The following is a 20,038-nucleotide window of genomic DNA, read 5'->3' on the forward strand; positions in this document are numbered from 1 at the left end:
GAGGATGAGAGAAACATGAAGCATTAGTGGAATTTGAACAATGTGCACAATTACCACATCTAACGAAACTTTTTGGTGGGCTGGAAGGCTAGGCAGTTGAGATGGGAATAATCATATCTAAATGAACAATATCACAATATCTATCACAATATTTCGGGCACGCCTAAATATATATATATATATATATATATATATATATATATATATATATATATATATATATATATATATATATATATATATATAAATTATGTTTTTTATTCTTCCCGCAAATGGAGTATAGGAGGTGGAAAAAAACACTTTACATGTTGAAGAAGATTTAGATTTTTTCTTAAGTAAAGAGGCACGATCAGTATTTAGAACTCTGTCCCATGCTTTATCAGTGTTAGTTCTACTATAACCCCGCTGTTCAAACAGAGTTGCTAGATAGGCTGCTTTTGACATGAAGTCTGTAATAGAACTACAATTTCTTCTAACTCGCAAAAACTGACCCACTGGTATGTTACGAACTAAATGGGGCGGATGATTATTATCAGCTCTCAATAAAGTATTTCTGCTAAGAGGTTTACGGTAAATATTTGATTGCAAACAATTATTGACATCCTTAAAAATAGTGAGATCTAAAATTTGGGGGGATTGAGAGAATCATAGTTCCACCCAGAGGTGGTGATATTATTAAAAAACTCTTATGTAGAGAAGCATTTTGGATACTTTAGGCACCTTGGAACCTTTTGGTCTGAATGAAGATCTAAAATTTACTTGCTTTCTCTAATAATTGTTTTTCAGTCTGGTTTTAGTTTTGTGTGTTTTGGGACATTGTGTTTCTAACCATGAATTGATTACTAATTGAGTGAGTGTTGTGTTTGATGGATGGTCATGCCCCTTTGGAAGCATTAGGACACCTGATTCTTATTAGTATTTAAGCTGTACCATCTCTGTCTTTGCAGGACTCTGAGGAAGATGTGACTCTCACATCAAAACGTTAGTCCCATTGTACATTTTTGCTTTCAGCACCTTATTAAATTTTCTGGCACTTATTTCTGTGTTGCACCAGTTATTTTTCTCTTTTACAAATTAGTCCTATCTGGTTGCACCAGATTTGTTTGTGCTATACAGAAGCGCGGTGAACTCTTTGTTTTTGTTCTACAACTTTTTGGCCAGAGGACAGGCCTTTTGTTCCTGCTGCATGCTGTAAGAAGAAGTCAAGATGTCAAGTTTGAATTGATTAATGCAAGTACTACTGCACGCTCACAAACTTTGTCTTTTACTGACGAGCAAGGTGCTGAAATTGTTTTGCCTCACTCCTTATTTAAGGATATGTTTAAATCTTCAGAGTCCAATATACTGTCCTTGTCTAAAGAATTAGAAGATCTGAAGAAGTCAGAATCCAGATTTTTGTGGCATTCTATAACTCTGTCTGAATATTGGAGAGCTAAGCGCATTCCGTGTGGTTTGCGCATCAATAAAACTCCATCATTTGGGTTGAATGATGAACTCTTCATGTTGAAATGGGAGCAAATTTTAAATAAATGCTCTCTTGATCTGATGCTTTTGATAATTGAGAAGACTAAATCTGAACAAGAGAAACTGAAAATGGATGTGCTGCGGGTGGAAGAAGAAATGAGGAGCAAGGTCAATGCTGATGTGTTTGCTGAGGTTACAGAGAAATCCTCCATCTCCTTGTCGTCCTTTGTATCTACAGGCATGTAAGATAAGGAAGTTTGAACGGGACACTAAAGATTATGTGGATGGATCACTTTATGACTGGCATGGCAAAAAGAGAAAGTTTTTATATGAATAAACGCCCACTCCTCAAGATGCACAGGGACACGCCTCTTTCTACGGCAAGTGAGAGAGATTCTTTTGATGAATTGAGTGACGTCGGAGGTCGTGGCGCCTCTCAATCCAGCAGTTCCTCTTTTTTGGATCAAGGCCCCACTCATCGAGGAGTAAGACGCGGTGGGGCTTGAGGGGGAAGAAGAAGAGAACCCCCACTGCCCACTCGCTGGTCCTTGCGGATGCATCCAAGGAGACTGTGTTTAACATCTCTGATTCTGTCTTCACAGCTACTGAGACAGTGGTTCTACAGAAAGGACTCTCCTTTGCCCCTTCTAACCACCTTGACTCTTTCTCTCTTATAGTTGATTCTTTTAAATTCTTTAGACAGCTGCATTTGAAATATATATTTTTTTCCAAGTCTAATAATAAAAGGGATTTGGATTCTAATATTAGTGAGACTCTAAGAGAAGTTACTCCTTTTAAAAAGAAATCAAGTTTTTTGCCGTCTTCAAATTTAAATCCTACTATAGTGACTGTTTGTCAGGTAGTTGAGTGGGAATTTGCTAAATTAGGGGCTTTATGTCCATCTAAAAATAAGAATATGACAAAGAGTGAATTGGATGTATTGCGATCTTTGGAATCCAGACGGGATATCATCTTTCACCCCGCTGATAAGGGGGGTGCTGTTGTTGTTATGGGGTTGGAGAAGTATGAAAATGGTATATTGAAACTGAATAATACCAAACACTATCAACTTTTATCTTCCAATCCCACTTCTAATATTAATAGTATGATTCATGAATTTATTGACTCATCTCATAAGAAGGGCTGGATAACAGAAAAAGAGATGGCCTTCCTTTTAAGCGAATACCCTCGTTGTCCAGTATTTTATGGTGTACCCAAAATTCACAAACAGTTGGATGATCCTCTGTTACGGGTCTCTGGATTCTGGAATAGGGAGTCTTACTGAGCCCCTTCCACAATTTGACTTCTTTCTGGGAAAGTTTGTTCGTAAATTACCTTTGCATCTTGAGGATAGCACTGATGTTCTAAATCTTATCAATAATCGGAAATATGCAAGTGATGATATCCTTGTGTCTTTGGATGTACAAAGTCTATATACGTGCATACCTCACCACGCAGGCTTAGAAGCCATTTCCTTCTATCTTGCTGAACATCCTATTGGTGTGTTGCCACCTTCAGATTTTTTTGATTAAATTGTTTGAGATTGTCTTATCGAATAATTTTTTTAAATACTCAGACAAATATTATCTACAACTACAGGGGACTGCTATGGAGAGTGCTTTTGCTCCATCATACACCTGTTTAGTGATGTTTTTTTGGGAAGAGAAACATATGTTTAGTACTGAAAATAACCCTTTTCATTCAAAAATATCATTATGGCGCAGATACATTGATGACGTCCTCTTAATTTGGAGGGGCACATATGATGAGTTACATCAATTTTTGAATCATATTAATTCCATCATGGATTATTTATATTTTACTATGAACTATAATCCTCATTCCATAGATTTTTTTTTTTTTTTTTTTTGATCTCACTATTTATAAGGATGTCATTTTTTTTTGCAATCAACTATTTACTGTAAACCTCTTAGCAGAAATAATTTATTGAGACCTGATACAACCCCTGGAAGAAATTATGGAATCACCGATCTCAGAGGATGTTCATTCAGTTGTTTAATTTTGTAGGAAAAAAGCAGATCACAGACATGACCCAAAACTAAAGTCATTTCAAATGGCAACTTTATGGCTTTAAGAAACACTATAAGAAATCAGGAAAAAAAATTGTGGCAGTCAGTAACGGTTACTGACTGTTAGAGGGAAAACAAAATATGGAATCACTCAATTCTGAGTAAAAAATTATGGAATCATGAAACACAAAAGAACGCTCCAACACATCACTAGTATTTTGTTGCACCACCTCTGGCTTTTATAACAGCTTGCAGTCTCTGAGGCATGGACTTAATGAGTGACAAACAGTACTCTTCATCAATCTGGCTCCAACTTTCTCTGATTGCTGTTGCCAGATCAGCTTTGCAGGTTGGAGCCTTGTCATGGACCATTTTCTTCAACTTCCACCAAAGATTTTCAATTGGATTAAGATCCGGACTATTTGCAGGCCATGACATTGACCCTATGTGTCTTTTTGCAAGGAATGTTTTCACAGTTTTTGCTCTATGGCAAGATGCATTATCATCTTGAAAAATGATTTCATCATCCCCAAACATCCTTTCAATTGATGGGATAAGAAAAGTGTCCAAAATATCAACGTAAACTTGTGCATTTATTGATGATGTAATGACAGCCATCTCCCCAGTACCTTTACCTGACATGCAGCCCCATATCATCAATGACTGTGGAAATTTACATGTTCTCTTCAGGCAGTCATCTTTATAAATCTCATTGGAACGGCACCAAACAAAAGTTCCAGCATCATCACCTTGCCCAATGCAGATTCGAGATTCATCACTGAATATGACTTTCATCCAGTCATCCACAGTCCACGACTGCTTTTCCTTAGCCCATTGTAACCTTGTTTTTTTCTGTTTAGGTGTTAATGATGGCTTTCGTTTAGCTTTTCTGTATGTAAATCCCATTTCCTTTAGGCGGTTTCTTACAGTTCAGTCACAGACATTGACTCCAGTTTCCTCCCATTCATTCCTCATTTGTTTTGTTGTGCATTTTCGATTTTTGAGACATATTGCTTTAAGTTTTCTGTCTTGACGCTTTGATATATTCCTTGGTCTACCAGTATGTTTGCCTTTAACAACCTTCCCATGTTGTTTGTATTTGGTCCAGAGTTTAGACACAGCTGACGGTGAACAACCAACATCTTTTGCAACATTGCGTGATGATTTACCCTCTTTTAAGAGTTTGATAGTCCTCTCCTTTGTTTCAGTTGACATCTCTCGTGTTGGAGCCATGATTCATGTCAGTCCACTTGGTGCAACAGCTCTCCAAGGTGTGATCACTCCTTTTTAGATGCAGACTAACGAGCAGATCTGATTTGATGCAGGTGTTAGTTTTGGGGATGAAAATTTACAGGGTGATTCCATAATTTATTCCTCAGAATTGAGTGAGTCCATATTTTTTCCCTCTGCTTGGTCTAAAAAAGTAAGCGTTACTGACTGCCACAATTATTTTTCCTGATTTCTTATAGTGTTTCTTAAAGCCAGAAAGTTGCCATTTGAAATGACTTTAGCTTTGTCATGTCTGTGATCTGCTTTTTTTCTACAAAATTAAACAACTGAATTAACATTCTCCGAGGCCGGTGATTCCATAATTATTGCCAGGAGTTGTAGTAATCATCCACCCCATTTAGTTCATAACGTACCAGTGGGTCAGTTTTTGTGAGTTAGAAGAAATTGTAGTTCTATCACGGACTTCATGTCAAAAGCAGCCTATCTAGCAACTCTGTTTGAACAATGTGGTTATAGTAGAACTAACATTGGTAAAGCATGGGACAGAGCTCTAAATACTGATCGTGCCTCTTTACTTAAGAAAAAAATCTAAATCTTCAACATCTAAATTGTTTTTTTCTACCTGCTATACTCCATTTGCGGGAAGAATAAAAAAACATAATTTCTAAATATTGGCACATTCTGAAGAGTGATCCAACACTTAAAGACATCTGGTGAACCGCCTAAATTTATATTTAAGCATGCCTGAAATATTCGTGATAGACTTGTTCATTCAGATATTATTCCCGTCTCAACTGCCTGGCCCTCCAGCCCACCAAAAGGTTTCGTTAGATGTGGTAATTGTGCACATTGTTCAAATTCCACTAATGCTTCATGTTTCTCTCATCCTCGCACTGGTAAGCAATATCCTATTTCTTCATTTATCAATTGTAATACTACTCATGTAGTATATATTTTAAAATGTCCTTGTGGATTGGCATATATTGGCCAAACAAAACGTCAACTTAAATTATGGATAGCTGAACATAACAACAATCCATACTCAGAATTTAACCTATGCCATGGCAAGACACTATAAACAGGCCCGTCATGGCTCTCCAGCGTCTTTAAAATTTTGGGGGATTGAGAGAATCATAGCTCCACTCAGAGGTGGTGATATTATTAAAAAACTCTTAAGAAGAGAAGCATTTTGGATTTACACTTTAGGCACCTTGGAACCTTTTGGTCTGAATAAAGCTGTAAAATTTACTTGCTTTCTCTAACAATTGTTTTTCAGTCTGGTTTTAGTTTTGTGTGTTTTGGGAAACGTGTTTGTAACCATGAATTGATTACTAATTGAGTGAGTGTTGTGTTTGATGGATGGTCATGCCCCTTTGGAAGCATTAGGACACCTGCTTCTTATTAGTATTTAAGCTGTACCATCTCTGTCTTTGCAGGACTCTGAGGAAGATGTGACTCTCACATCGAAACGTTAGTCCCGTTGTACATTTTTGCTTTCAGCACCTTATTAAATTTTCTGGCACTTATTTCTGTGTTGCACCAGTTATTTTTCTCTTTTACAAATTAGTCCTGTCTGGTTGCAGCAGATTTGTTTGTGCTATACCGAAGTACGGTGAACTCTTTGATTTTGTTCTACAAAATATTTAATGTTCAAACTGAGACTTTTTTGTTTTTGTGCAAATATTTGCTCATTTTGAAATGGATGCCTGCACACATTTCAAAAAAGTTGGGATGGGGCAACAAAAGACTGAGAAAGTTGATGAATGTTCAAAGAACACCTAATTGGAAACAGGTGAGTGTTGGGTATAAAAGGAGCATCCCCAAAAGGCTCAGCCATTCACAAGCAAAGATGGGGTGAGGATCACCACTTTGTGAACAACTGCGTGAAAAAATAGTTCAACATTTTAAGAACAATGTTTCTCAACATTCAATTGCAAGGAATTTAGGGATTCCATCACCTCCAGTCCATAATATAATCAAAAGATTCAGAGAATCTGGAGAACTTTCTACACGTAAGCGGCGAGGCAGAAAACCAACATTGAATGCCTGTGACCTTCGATCCCTCAGGCGGCACTACATTAAAAACCGACATCATTGTGTAAAGGATCTTACCATGTGGGCTCAGGAACACTTGAGAAAACATAGTTCGTCGCTGCATCTACAAGTGCAAGTTAAAACTCTACCACGCGAAGTGAAAGCCATACATCAACAACATCTAGAAACGCCGCCGCCTTCTCTGGGCCTGAGCTCATTTAAAATGGACAGACGCAAAGTAGAAATGTGTGCTGTGATCTGATGAGTCCACATTTCAAATTGTTTTTGGAAATCATGGACGTTGTGTCCTCCAGACAAAAGAGGAAAAAGACCATCCAGATTGTTACCAGCGCAAAGTTCAAAAGCCAGCATCTGTGATGGTATGGGGTGTGTTAGTGCCTGTGGCATGGGCAACTTACTTACTGTCTTTTTCAGGGACATCTCTGCTTATTTCAGCCTGCAGTCCAGTCCTGTCGCCCATTGAAAATGTGTGGCGCATTATGAAGCGCAAAATATGACAACGGAGGCCCCAGACTGTTGAACAACTGAAGTTGTACATCAAGCAAGAATGGGAAACAATTCCACCTACAAAGCTTCAACAATTAGTGTCCTCAGTTCCCAAACGCTTACTGAGTGTTGTTAGAAGGAAAGGTGATGTAACACAGTGGTAAACATACCACTGTCCCAGCTGTTTTGAAACATGTTGCAGGCATCCATTTCAAAATGAGCAAATATTTGCACAAAAACAATAAAGTTTATCAGTTTGAACATTAAATATTTTGTCTTTATGGTGTATTTAATTGAATATAGGTTGAAGACGGTTTTCAAATCATTGTATTCTGTTTTTATTTACATTTTACACAACGTCCCAACTTCATTGGAATTGGGGCTGTAGAATTAGTACTTTTATTGTGATGACTTGTTTGAAATACACACAAACATAAACTGAGACAAATGACACTTGATCTATGATACATTTAAAGTTAAATTCATTCATGAAAATCAGGAAGCTATTTAAATTTGGATGGTATGTAAAGTGCATCCAGAAAGTATTAACAGCACTTCACTTTTTCCATATTTTATGTTACAGCCTTATTTCAGAATGGATGAAATTCATTTTTTTCCCCTCAGAATTCTACTCACAGTAGCCCATAATGACAATGTGAAAAAAGTTTTGAGAATTTTGCAAATTTCTTAAAAATAAAAAACTAAGAAATCACGCATATATAAATGTCACAACCTTTGCCATGATGCTCATAATTCAGATGAGATGCATCCTTGAGCTGTTTCTACAGCTTAAAGAACATGTCACACTGAAATCATAACAATTAAGATTTAGGCTGTTGGTGACCATCCGATGATCCACCGGGATAACTTTGTGCACTTCCGTGACCGGTTTCAAAGTATATGGAATTTGTGACAAACAGCTACGGAGACTTCCCAAAATAACGTGCTTGTGAGAGTACTCAAGTGTTTCCGATAACAGTGATGTAGGTTTTAGAGATGTCCCAGCACACTTTTGAATGGAATGTATCTGCTGACATTAAGAACTGAGCTACAGATTAATTCCAAAGTTTATATGTGAAAGCTGTGTGTTTCAATGATTTGTTATTAAGTGATAACTGTTCATTTTGATGCAGTCACGGTAAAAGCAGCAGCCCTGAGAAGGTTTAGTGCACCTGTGGGCATTTGTCATAAATGTAGCCTGATATATATATATATATATATGTGTGTGTGTGTGTATGTTCTCCACTCAGATTGCAATAGCCAATCACAGATTAGCCTTTCTGTCCATCATTTACCTGTATTTTGGCATGCATGACACCAGAAAGTTATGTTGGATCCAGAAAGGCTAGGACCAAAAGTTATATTGGATCGGTTCCCACTGACCAATAGTGTTAGAGCTTACTGCCAACAGTTAGCCAATCACAGCGTGGCATACAATTATTCATGATATGACATCACTAATGATGTAGCAGAGGTCAGGAACTTCCTGACAGATGCTGGTTGAAAAAATGGTAACAAACATGTCAACAACAGCAGAAAATCGTCTGCCAGCGAGGTTTGCTGAGTTCACAGAGGAGGAACTGGTGGAAATATTGAACTTCAAGGATGCCAAAAACACTAAGAAGGTAGACAAGCATGCTACTGACGTTTTAGAAGCATTCATATGCTGTTCACAACAAAATAAATTGATCTAATTTACTTGACTCTTTGTTGTTTGCTTAATTTGGGAGGGGGGGGGGGGGGGTGGAGAACATAACAATTGATGGATGGCAAGTCGTCCAACATGGAGAAATATTGGATGAAGAAAAGTTATATTGGACGAGGTGTAGCCGAGTCCAATATAACTTTTCTGAATCCAATATTTCTCTATGTTGGACTCCTTACCATCCATTATTTGTGTGTGTGTGTATATATATATATATATATATATATATATATATATATATATACATACATATACATACATATACAGGTGCTGGTCATATAATTAGAATATCATGAAAAAGTTGATTTATTTCAGTAATACCATTCAAAAAGTGAAACTTGTATAATGTATACATTCATTCCACACAGACTGATATATTTCAAGTGTTTATTTCTTTTAATTTTGATGATTATAACTGACAACTAATGACAACCCCAAATTCAGTATCTCAGAAAATTTGAATTTTGTGAAAAGGTTCAATATTGAAGACACCTGGTGGCACACTCTAATCAGCTAATTAACTCAAAACACCTGCAAAACCTGGGCTAAAGACAAAAAGGACTGGACTGCTGCTGAGTGGTCCAAAGGTATGTTCTCTGATAAAAGTAAATTTTGCATTTCCTTTGGAAATCAGCGTCCCAGAGTCTGGAGGAAGAGAGGAGGGGCACAGAATCCATGTTGCTTGAGGTCCAGTGTAAACTTTCCACAATCAGTGATGGTTTGGGGTGCCATGTCATCTGCTGGTGTTGGTCCACTGTGTTTTCTGAAGTCCAAGGTCAACGCAGCCATCTACCAGGAAGTTGGAGAGCACTTCATGCTTCCTGCTGCTGACTATCTTTATGGGGATGCAGATTTCATTTTCCAACAGGACATGGCACCTGCACACAGTGCCAAAGCTACCAGTACCTGGTTTAAGGACCATGGTATGCCTGTTCTTAACTGGCCAGCAAACTCACCTGACCTTAACCCAATAGAAAATCTATGGGGTATTGTGAAGAACATGCAACATGCCAGACCCAACAATGCAGAAGAGCTGAAGGCCACTATCAGAGCAAACTGGGCTCTCATACCACCTGAGCAGTGACACAGACTGATCAACTCCATGCCACGCCACACTGCTGCAGTAATTCAGGAAAAAGGAGCCCCAACTACGTATTGAGTGCTGTACATGCTCATATTTTCATGTTCATACTTTTCAGTTGGCCAACATTTCTAAAAATCCTTTTTTTTGTATTGTCTTAAGTAATATTCTAATTTTCTTCAGGGAACAGGACAAAGACACAGAGTTCACAGTGGAGGCTGCGCTGCACAGAAGAAAGGTAAAAAAAAAACATGTCTGGAGAGATGACTACTGTTGAGACACTAACAATGAGAGAGCATATGATCATACATGGACCCCAGAAACTTTCCAGAGATCAGGACCAATGATCTTCCAAAGTCTGCCCTCCAAGAGCTCAACAAGTGTCCACTCAAGTTTAACAACAAGGCAACTGTTGACAACTTGCAGTGTGAGCTGAAAAATCTAACTAGACGGTGGGACAGACTGAAGGCTTGACCACTGGAAGAGGACATGTCCATGACAATGGAGGATAAATTTGAGAAAAGGATGAGGAGGATGCTGAAATGCTGCACATTCTGCAAAAACTGTCTACTTTGTTGCTACCAGATACTCCGCCGGTTCAACCTCCTGACAGATGCATATCGTCTCAACGGACTTGCATGCAAGTTTCTGCTCACTCTGTCCATCACCCAGGTGGCCTGTGAACGTACATTTTCAACTCAAGTTGATTTAAAGCAGACTCGGGTCATGCTCACAAGACCACAGAAAGCTTTCATGTTGATGGCTGCTGAGAAGGACATCCTCATGCAGCTGGAAACAGACACTGTGATCAACAGAGCAGCAAAGAAGACTGAGCTGTTCATCTAATAAGGTAAGACAACTTCAGAGGTACAGGATGATTGTTATTATTGTTGTTTAATTATTATTATCCAACCATCTTTGACTGAAGATCCTGTGATTTGACTCAGTCATTATGTCCCACGCTCTCTCTCTCTCCTCCCCTCCTGTTTATGAAAACTATGTTTAAAGCAGGCATGGTCAAGATTTCACCCGGATCCTGGTTTTACCTCTGTCTTTTAACCAGTTTCATGTGTTAGTTTCTCCACCAGATAGTGGACTCAGTTTTGTTTCACACCTGGATCAGATGAGTGACCGATTAGACTATTTGAACCCTGACTTTCTGTTCAGTAGTTGCCAGACATTTGTTTAATTTGCCAGACTCTTGCAGAGCTTTCCAGAGCCATGATCCAGACCATTCCCAGGAGGACCAAACCTGATTGCTGCCCTGTGACCTTGACTGCATCTTCCAGCTGTGTGCTTAAGACACCAGAGCTTCCCCTCTAATTTTCGTATCAGAGCGAACTGTGTTCCCTGGTGTTCCAGACAATTCCTGCATGGCTCCCATGCTGCCCTGGTTCTTGCTACCTGTACAGCGACCTCTTTGGAACTCCTTGGCTCTCTGCTCAGAGCGTGACTCTGCCACACACCAGTTAAGTTCCTCCTTGTCTTAGTGGGATCCTGTTCTCACTCGCCCTGTCTGTGACTGTGCTATGATAAAGAACTGTTCCAAGATCTCTTCCTAAGAACTGCATGAACTCTGATATCAAACAATTAAGAACCCAGCTGTATCAAGTCCTGCTTAGCTGGAACTGTGTCACAACGCACAGCACTTGACCTCTGACCTCTGGATACGTTTTATAAACTATGAACAATTCTTGAACAGTGAACTTTATTTCTTAAGAGAAGAACTATATTTCCTGACCTCTGAAGCAACCTATGTTAAGCTGTTTATGAACTGTGACTGTTTTGAGGCTCCAGCATTATGAGTGCATTCACTCACCCTGTGTGTCATTATTCCATATAGTTCCTGGTTTTAGAGGTGAGCATTCCACCTGGTTCTGGTCCTTGAACCCTACATTGACATTCTCCTTCAGGGCTGGCTCAGGATACTGCAGATCCTTTATTTCACCGCCAGGAGGCAGGCCATCTCTCCATACTGCAAGCACCCCCCAGCGCAGCATTCCTTATTTATTGTTTATAAATAAATTTGTTTTTTTTTTCCTTTGTACTCCTTCCCGTGTCCTGCTCCCTGCATTTGGGTCTATTGCCTGCAACAGCTCGGTTCCATCGGAGCCCCTAACCATAACAGGCAGTTCATCAAGGGCCAGTCAGCATTTTATTTCAGACTATTGTTGTGAGTTAGTATATTAAGTACTTTGTTAATTTACAATTTGTAATCACTTAAATAATGGTGTCTGTCTTTTACAGGGCTGAGGAGAGCTTTATATTTGTTCCATCCAGTGTGTGCTGTATGAGGGAGAAGAGGTGAAGAAGGAACTGGAGGGAGAGGAGGTGCAGCAGGGACTATAGGGAGAGGACATGAAGGACAGACTGGAGGGAGAGCATGGACTGGAAGGAGAGGTTTCTCATCTCTCTTTCTGTGTGTGTGAAATGGTTTCTCCTCACACTGTGTGTGTGGATACGCAAATTTCAAAATCAAAATATTTTACAAAGATGAGAACAGCACAATGGTTTCATTTCTAATAATATATAATAATATAAGGATGCATTATATAATAATCTACACTGTACATATTTATTTATTTGTTTTACTTTTAGTTGTCATTTTTAGTAGTAGTCACAGTAGTATTAGTATTATTGTCATCATGGCTCAAAGGAAAAACAAATATTGTCTAATGATAATGGTTATTATTCATAAGTTTATTTAAAACTATACAACAAAAATGTTTTTTTTTTATCTATGGGACACTGGCCTGTGCAGTGACTTGAGGCACAACAGGGACAGGGGTCACAGGGGTCAAGAGACGGACTGGCTGGATGAGGATCACAGAAATGATGGAGCTGCAGAGACGGACATATGTCATAATGGTTTTAGCAGAAACAGAATTGAGTGGAGGGAGGGGAGGTACAGTGGGGACTGCTGGGAGAGAAGGTGAAGGAGGGAGTGGAGGGAGATGAGGGGAAGGAGAGACTGGAGGTAGATGAGCTGCAGGAGGGACTGGAGTGAGAGGAGGTGGGTCTGGGGGGAGATGAGGTGCCTTGAGGGCCTGGAGGGGGACAAGGTGATGGAGGGACTGGAGGGAGAATAGGTGAATGAGGGAGAGGAGGTGAAGGAGGGTTTGAAGGGAGAGAAGTTGAAGGAAGGAGAGGAGGTCAAGGATGGACTGGAGGGAGAGCAGGTGAAGGAGGTACTGGAGGGAGAGGAGGTGAAGGAGGGTTTGAAGGGAGAGGAGGTAGAGGAGGGACTGAGGGAGAGCAGATCGAGTAGGGACTGGAGGGACAGCAGGTGCATGAGGGACTGGAGGGAGATGAGGTGAAGGAGGGACTAGAGGGAGAGGAGTTGAAGGAGGGACTGGAGGGAGGTGAGGTGAAGGAGGGAGATGAGGTGATGGAGGGACTAGAGGGAGAGGAGGTGAAGGAGAACATGGTTTCTCGTCTCTCTCTTTCTCTCTCTGTGTGTGTGTGTGTGTGTTAACAGAACAGTCAAATGGTTTCTCCTCACACTGTGCGTGTGGGTGTGTGTACGTACGTGTGTGTGTGGATACTCAAATTTCTTTCATCAAAGTATTTTACAAAGATAACAGCAAAATGGTTTCATTTGAGAAATTCATTGGAGAAATTCACATTACGTCAGCTCTTAAACACACAAGATGTGTGTGAATAGAGGAAAATGTGCATCAAACAGCGTGTGCAAGGATAAGCAATAATAATACTTGTAACAATATAATAAAATAACAAGAGGTAGAAATATATATGTGTGTGTACATATATAAGTACATATGCATATATAAACATGATTGGAATTGAAAAAGAAAGGAGCATCTTAGTGGAATTTAGATGTGATAAGGTGACATTAGTGCAGGGATTTGTAAACGAGTTATTGCACATGATTTGTGGACATATTATTGCATGTGGTTATTTCAGTGTTATTGTACATTCTGACAGCAGCAGGGAGGAACGACCTGTGGTATCGTTCCTTCTTGCACTGAGGGTGCCTCTGCCACTGAACGAGCTGGTCAGCTCCACTATAGTCTGGTGCAGAGGGTGAGTGGAGTTGTCCATGATGGATTTGATCTTGGTTAACACCCTCCTCTCAGCCACCTCTTCCAGAGACTCCAGAGGACAGCCCAGGACAGAGCTAGACTTCCTGACCAGCTTATTCAGTCTTTTTTCCCGCTCTGTGCTGCCCGGGGCCCAAAAGACGACAGCATAGAGGAGAGCAGAGGCTACAACAGAATCATAGAAGGTCTTAAGCAGAGGTCTGCTCACTCCAAAGGATCTCAGTCTCCTCAGGAGGTGGAGACGACTCTGGCCTTTCTTGTACAGGGCGTCAGTGTTGTGAGTGCAGTCCAGTTTGTTGTTGAGGTGAACACCCAGGTATTTGAAACTGTCCACGGTCTCTATGTCCTTCCCCTGGATGTTCACCGGTGGGTGAGGTGGTGGTTTCCTCCTGAAGTCGATCACCATCTCCTTCGTCTTACTGGTGTTGAGACACAAGTGGTTGCGCTCACACCAGTCCACAAAGTCTGTGATGACTGACCAGTACTCCAGAGAACTTGTGAAGATGGTAGCTGTCCGTGTTGTAGGTGATGTCCGAGGTGTAAAGGGTGAAGAGGAAAGGCGAGAGGACGGTGCCCTGGGGGGCCCCGGTGCTGCACCTTACCACCTCAGACTGACAGCCGCACAGCTGCACGTACTGTGGGCGGTCAGTGAGGTAGTCCATGGTCCAGGCGGCGAGATGTCCATCCACACCTGCTTCCCCTGCAGCAGCGCCGGTCTGATGGTGTTGAAAGCGCTGGAGAAATCAAAGAACTTGACTCTCACAGCGCTCCCACCGGTCTCCAAATGGGTGCGCACTCGCTGCAGCAGGTAGATGACAGCATCATCTACCCTGATGTTGGGCCTGTAGGCGAACTGTAGTGGGTCCAGGATGTTGCCCACCACGCTGCGGAGGTGAGACAGGACGAGCCGCTCCATGGTCTTCATGAGTGTTGGGAAAGTGAAATGCACGGACCCACGCCAGGGGGTGTAAATGAACGGTCAATAGGAATTCAAATAAATGACAATTTATTATGCAAATGTGCAACACAACCAAATATGCTTAAGTCAATCAATAACCAAAATGGTGACGCGTGGGCAGGCCCGAGGGTAGGAGACGCCTATCCAGAGACGAGCCGGGACCCACGAAGTTCCACCGCCAACGGAGACCTGCAACACACCAGAGCCACCAAGTCCCGATTCCCCCAGGTGGCCACTGCTCGTGGCTGTCAGACCCAGTACTGCTGGCAGGAACAAAAACAGGTTAAGGTAGGTGTGTGAACACCCAGCAAACAGTCAGCAACTCACAGAAATCCTCCTGTAGGAATAAATCCAGATACTCCCAGAGTGCAGAGGAAAAACTGGAGGACGTGCAGTGTCAATTGTTATACTTAGTAAGTCAGAAGTGAGGAGTGGAGACGCCAGCTCCTCCAACTTCCACAAACTCGGCTACAAGCTGCAAGTATAAGTCACAACTGCAAAGACTTCTGTTACAATGAATGTGCGTATGGCACAAAACGGCTGAGTCGGTTTACCTGCGTGGTAAGCTGATAACTCAGCAGAGTTATGGTGTCTTTCCCAGGCTTTTATGGAATGAGGTGATGAGTGATGACAGACAGCTGACAGCCAAATGGGGCACCTGGAGGATCCACCTGGCCAGTGCACCCTCTGGAGCCCGAAAAGTGGTGGGCCAGCAGTACCTCCTCTTCGGCGGCCCACACAATGAGGTGGGAGATCAGGGCAACTGGTCTGTAGTGGGCTGGTTCCTTGGCATGCAGTGTTTTTCTAATATTTAATAATATAATAATATAAGGATACATTAAATAATGATATACACTGTATATATTTATTTATTTGTTTAATTTTTAGTTGTAATTTTCAGTAGTAGTCACAGTAGTATTAGTATTATTGTCATCATCATCATGCCTCAAGGGAAAAAACATATTGTCTAATGATAATGGTTATTATTCATGAGTTTATTTAAAACTATACAACAAAAATGTGCTTTTTTTTATCTATGGGACACTGGCCTGTGCAGTGACTTGAGGCACCACAGGGACGGGGGTCACAGGAGTCAAGAGACGGACTGGCTGGATGAGGATCACAGACACGATGGAGCTGCAGAGTCTGACATTTCATAATGGTTTTAGCAGAAACAGAATTGAGTGGAGGGAGGGGAGATGAAAGAGGAACTGGAGGGAGAGGAGGTACAGAGGGGACTGCTGGGAGAGAAGGTGAATGAGGGACTGAAGGGAGAGGAGAGGTGAGGAGGGCGAGGAGGTGAAGGAAGGACTGGAGGGAGATGAGGTGAAGGAGGGACTATAGGGAGAGGAGATGAAGGAGAGACTGGAGGTGGATGAGCTGCAGGAGGGAGACGAAGTGATGGAGGAATTGGAGGGAGTGGAGGTGAAGGAGGGAGACGAGGTGCAGGAGGGACTGGAGTGAGAGGAGGTGGGTTTGGAGGGAGATGAGGTGCCTTGAGGGCCTGGAGGGGGACGATGTGATGAGGGACTGGAGGGAGAGTAGGTAAATGAGGGAGAGGAGGTGAAGGAGGGTTTGAAGGGAGAGAAGGTGAAGGAAGGAGAGGAGGTAATGGATGGACTAGAGGGAGAGCAGGTGCAGGAGGTACTGGAGGGAGAGGAGGTGAAGGAGGGAGAGGAGGTGAAGGAGGGTTTGAAGGGAGAGGAGGTATAGGGGGACTGAAGGGAAAGCAGGTCGAGTCAGGACTGGAGGGACAGCAGGTGCATGAGGGACTGAAGGGAGAGGAGGTAAAGCATGAAGAGGGACGAGGGAGAGGAGGTGAAGAAGGGAGTGTAGGTCAAGGAGGGACTGGGTTACATTTTATTGTCCACTTTTGATGCGGATGACTAAAAAAAAAAAAATAAAAAATCAAGTTTGAGGGAGTCTTCCTGTTGTGTGGGCCGCTGAAGAGGAGGTACTGCTGGCCCACCACCACCAGAGGGCGCCCCGCCTGGAGTGCGGGCTCCAGGCACCAGAGGGCGCTGCCGCCTCACAGGAGCAGCCAAGGTGACAGTCGTCACCTATCAACTGAGACAGCTGACATCCATCAGCGGAGGGGTATATCAGCTGGACGGCATCTCCACCTCATTGCCGAGATATCGCTCTACTAAGGAGGTAACGTACTCAGCCAGTCGCTTCATTTCAGAGGAATAACACTTTATTGCTTGTGCCTAAGACAGCTGAAGACTGTATTGGACATATATCGGATAAGTACCCATATTCCTACACTGCAGTGTTGTTTTTGATTAGAGGTGGAGGTGGTGTTTCCACCCTACGTGTTGCTGGGTGCAGCCGCACCCACATCTGACTGTTTCTGTTCCTCGCCAGCAGTACCAGATCTGACGAGCGGAGGCAGTGGCCACCTGGGAGTTCGGGACTTGGCGGCTCCAGTATTCCTGGGGTTCGGTGGCAGAGGAAATCGGGTGGTTCCGGTACGACACCATTGGAATTGGTTTATTTCCACAATTGTGATCTGTTGTGTTTGTTGTGCGTGTTCACAACAGTAAAGCCTTGTTATTTGACTTTCTTCATTGTCCGTTCATTTGCGCCCCCTGTTGTGGGTCCGTGTTCCTCACTTTCCCCAACAGGATATCTCGGCCAACGTCATGGATCCCGAGGGGCGTCAACAGGCTGTTGAACGGCCAATGGAAGAACAGGGCGCACAGGCGCCCGCAGGAGGAGTGATCGGGGAGTTGCAGCGGATCCTCACTACTTTCACGGCTCGGTTGGATCTTATGACTGAGCAGAACATCCTCCTTAACCGCAGGGTGGAGGCTCTCGCCGCGCAGGTGGAGGCGCGCCCCCAGGGTGCTGCTGCAGCTCCCCCTCCTGTCGACCCTGTGCGTAATATTGACGTTCCACAGGTCGTTCAACGACCCCCCCCACCTTCCCCGGAAGCATACATAAGCCCTCCAGAGCCGTACGGAGGTTGTGCGGAGACGTGCGCGGATTTCCTTATGCAGTGTTCGCTCGTCTTCGCACAACGTCCTGTTATGTACGCGACCGATGCTAGCAAGGTAGCTTATGTAATAAACCTGCTTCGCGGCGACGCACGCGCTTGGGCTACAGCGCTCTGGGAGCAGAATTCACGGCTCCTTCAGACATATGATGGGTTTGTGAGGGAGTTCAGAACCGTGTTCGATCACCCTAATAGAGGAGAAACCGCTTCAGCCGTGCTACTGTCAATGAGACAGGGGCGTCGGAGCGCAGCTGCCTATGCAGTCGACTTCCGCATCGCGGCTGCGAGGTCCGGCTGGAATAGCACTGCCCTCCGCGCCGCCTTTGTAAACGGACTGTCATTGGTTCTTAAGGAGCACCTGGTGGCTAAGGACGAACCGCGGGATTTAGATGGGCTCATCGATCTTGTCATACGGTTAGACAACCGGTTAGAAGAACGTCGGCGGGAACGAGACGAAGGGCGTGGCCGGGCACGCGCCGTCCCTCTCCCTTCCGGTTCCGACCGCGCTCTGCCTTCCCCACCCTCCACGGCCCCTGCGCTCCGTGTGGCTACAGCTCCCCCTGCTGACGAAGCTATGGACACGAGCAGGGCAACATTTAGGGCACCAGATGCACAGAGGAGGCGGGCCCACGGAGTATGTTTTGTTTGTGGCTCGATAGAGCACCAAGTGAGAGACTGCCCCGAGCGGTTAAACACCAACGCCCGCCCCTAGAGACTGGGCTAGGGGTGGGCCAAAACATTCACGTGGGACACACCCACATCGCCACACGACTCCCAGTTACGATCCTTTATGAGGACTCAACCCTGAAGGCCCCAGCACTGGTGGACACGGGCTCTGAGGGGAATCTGTTGGACAGCAGATGGGCCAGGGAGATAGGGCTCCCTCTGGTGGTGCTTACCTCGTCTGTGCAGGTTCGAGCACTAGATGGCTCCCTACTCCCTCCAATCACGCATAAGACACCACCTGTAACTCTGGTGGTGTCCGGAAATCACCGGGAGGAGATCGAGTTTTTTGTGACTCCTGCTACCTCCCGAGTGGTTTTAGGGTTCCCCTGGATGTTGAAACACAATCCCCGGATCGATTGGCCGTCCGGGGTAGTAGTACAGTGGAGCGAGACCTGCCATCGGGTGTGTTTAGGTTCCTCGGTTCCTCCCGGCTCCCAGGCTAAGGAGGAGATCAGAGTCCCGCCCAATCTGGGGACGGTGCCGGTGGAGTACCATGACCTTGTCGACGTGTTCAGCAAGGATCTGGCACTCACCCTTCCCCCCCACCGTCCTTATGATTGTGCCATTGATTTGGTTCCGGGCAGTGAGTTCCCGTCCAGCAGACAACCTCTCACGGCCTGAGCGCGAATCAATGGAGACCTACATCCGGGACTCGTTAGCCGCCGGGTTGATCCGGAATTCCACCTCCCCGATGGGTGCAGGTTTCTTTTTTGTGGGTAAAAAAGACGGTGGACTTCGTCCATGCATTGATTACAGGGGACTGAACGACATCACGGTTCGCAATCGATACCCGTTGCCCCTGTTGGATTCGGTGTTCACACCCCTCCATGGAGCCCGTATTTTCACCAAGCTCGATCTTAGAAATGCGTATCACCTGGTTCGGATCCGGAAGGGAGACGAATGGAAGACGGCATTTAACACCCCCTTAGGTCACTTTGAGTACCTGGTCATGCCGTTCAGTCTCACAAACGCTCCCGCGACTTTCCAAGCGTTGGTTAACGATGTCTTGCGGGATTTCCTGCACCGGTTCATCTTCGTATACCTAGACGATATACTCATTTTTTCTCCGGACCCTGAGACCCATGTTAAGCATGTACGTCAGGTCCTACAGCGGTTGTTGGAGAACCGGCTGTTTGTGAAGGGCGAGAAGTGTGAGTTCCACCACACGTCTTTGTCCTTCCTGGGGTTCATCATTTCCTCCAACTCCGTCGCTCCTGACCCGGCCAAGGTTGCGGTGGTGAGAG

The sequence above is a fragment of the Thalassophryne amazonica genome, chromosome 1 (assembly GCF_902500255.1).
Source record: "Thalassophryne amazonica chromosome 1, fThaAma1.1, whole genome shotgun sequence".
Taxonomy (NCBI): domain Eukaryota; kingdom Metazoa; phylum Chordata; class Actinopteri; order Batrachoidiformes; family Batrachoididae; genus Thalassophryne; species Thalassophryne amazonica.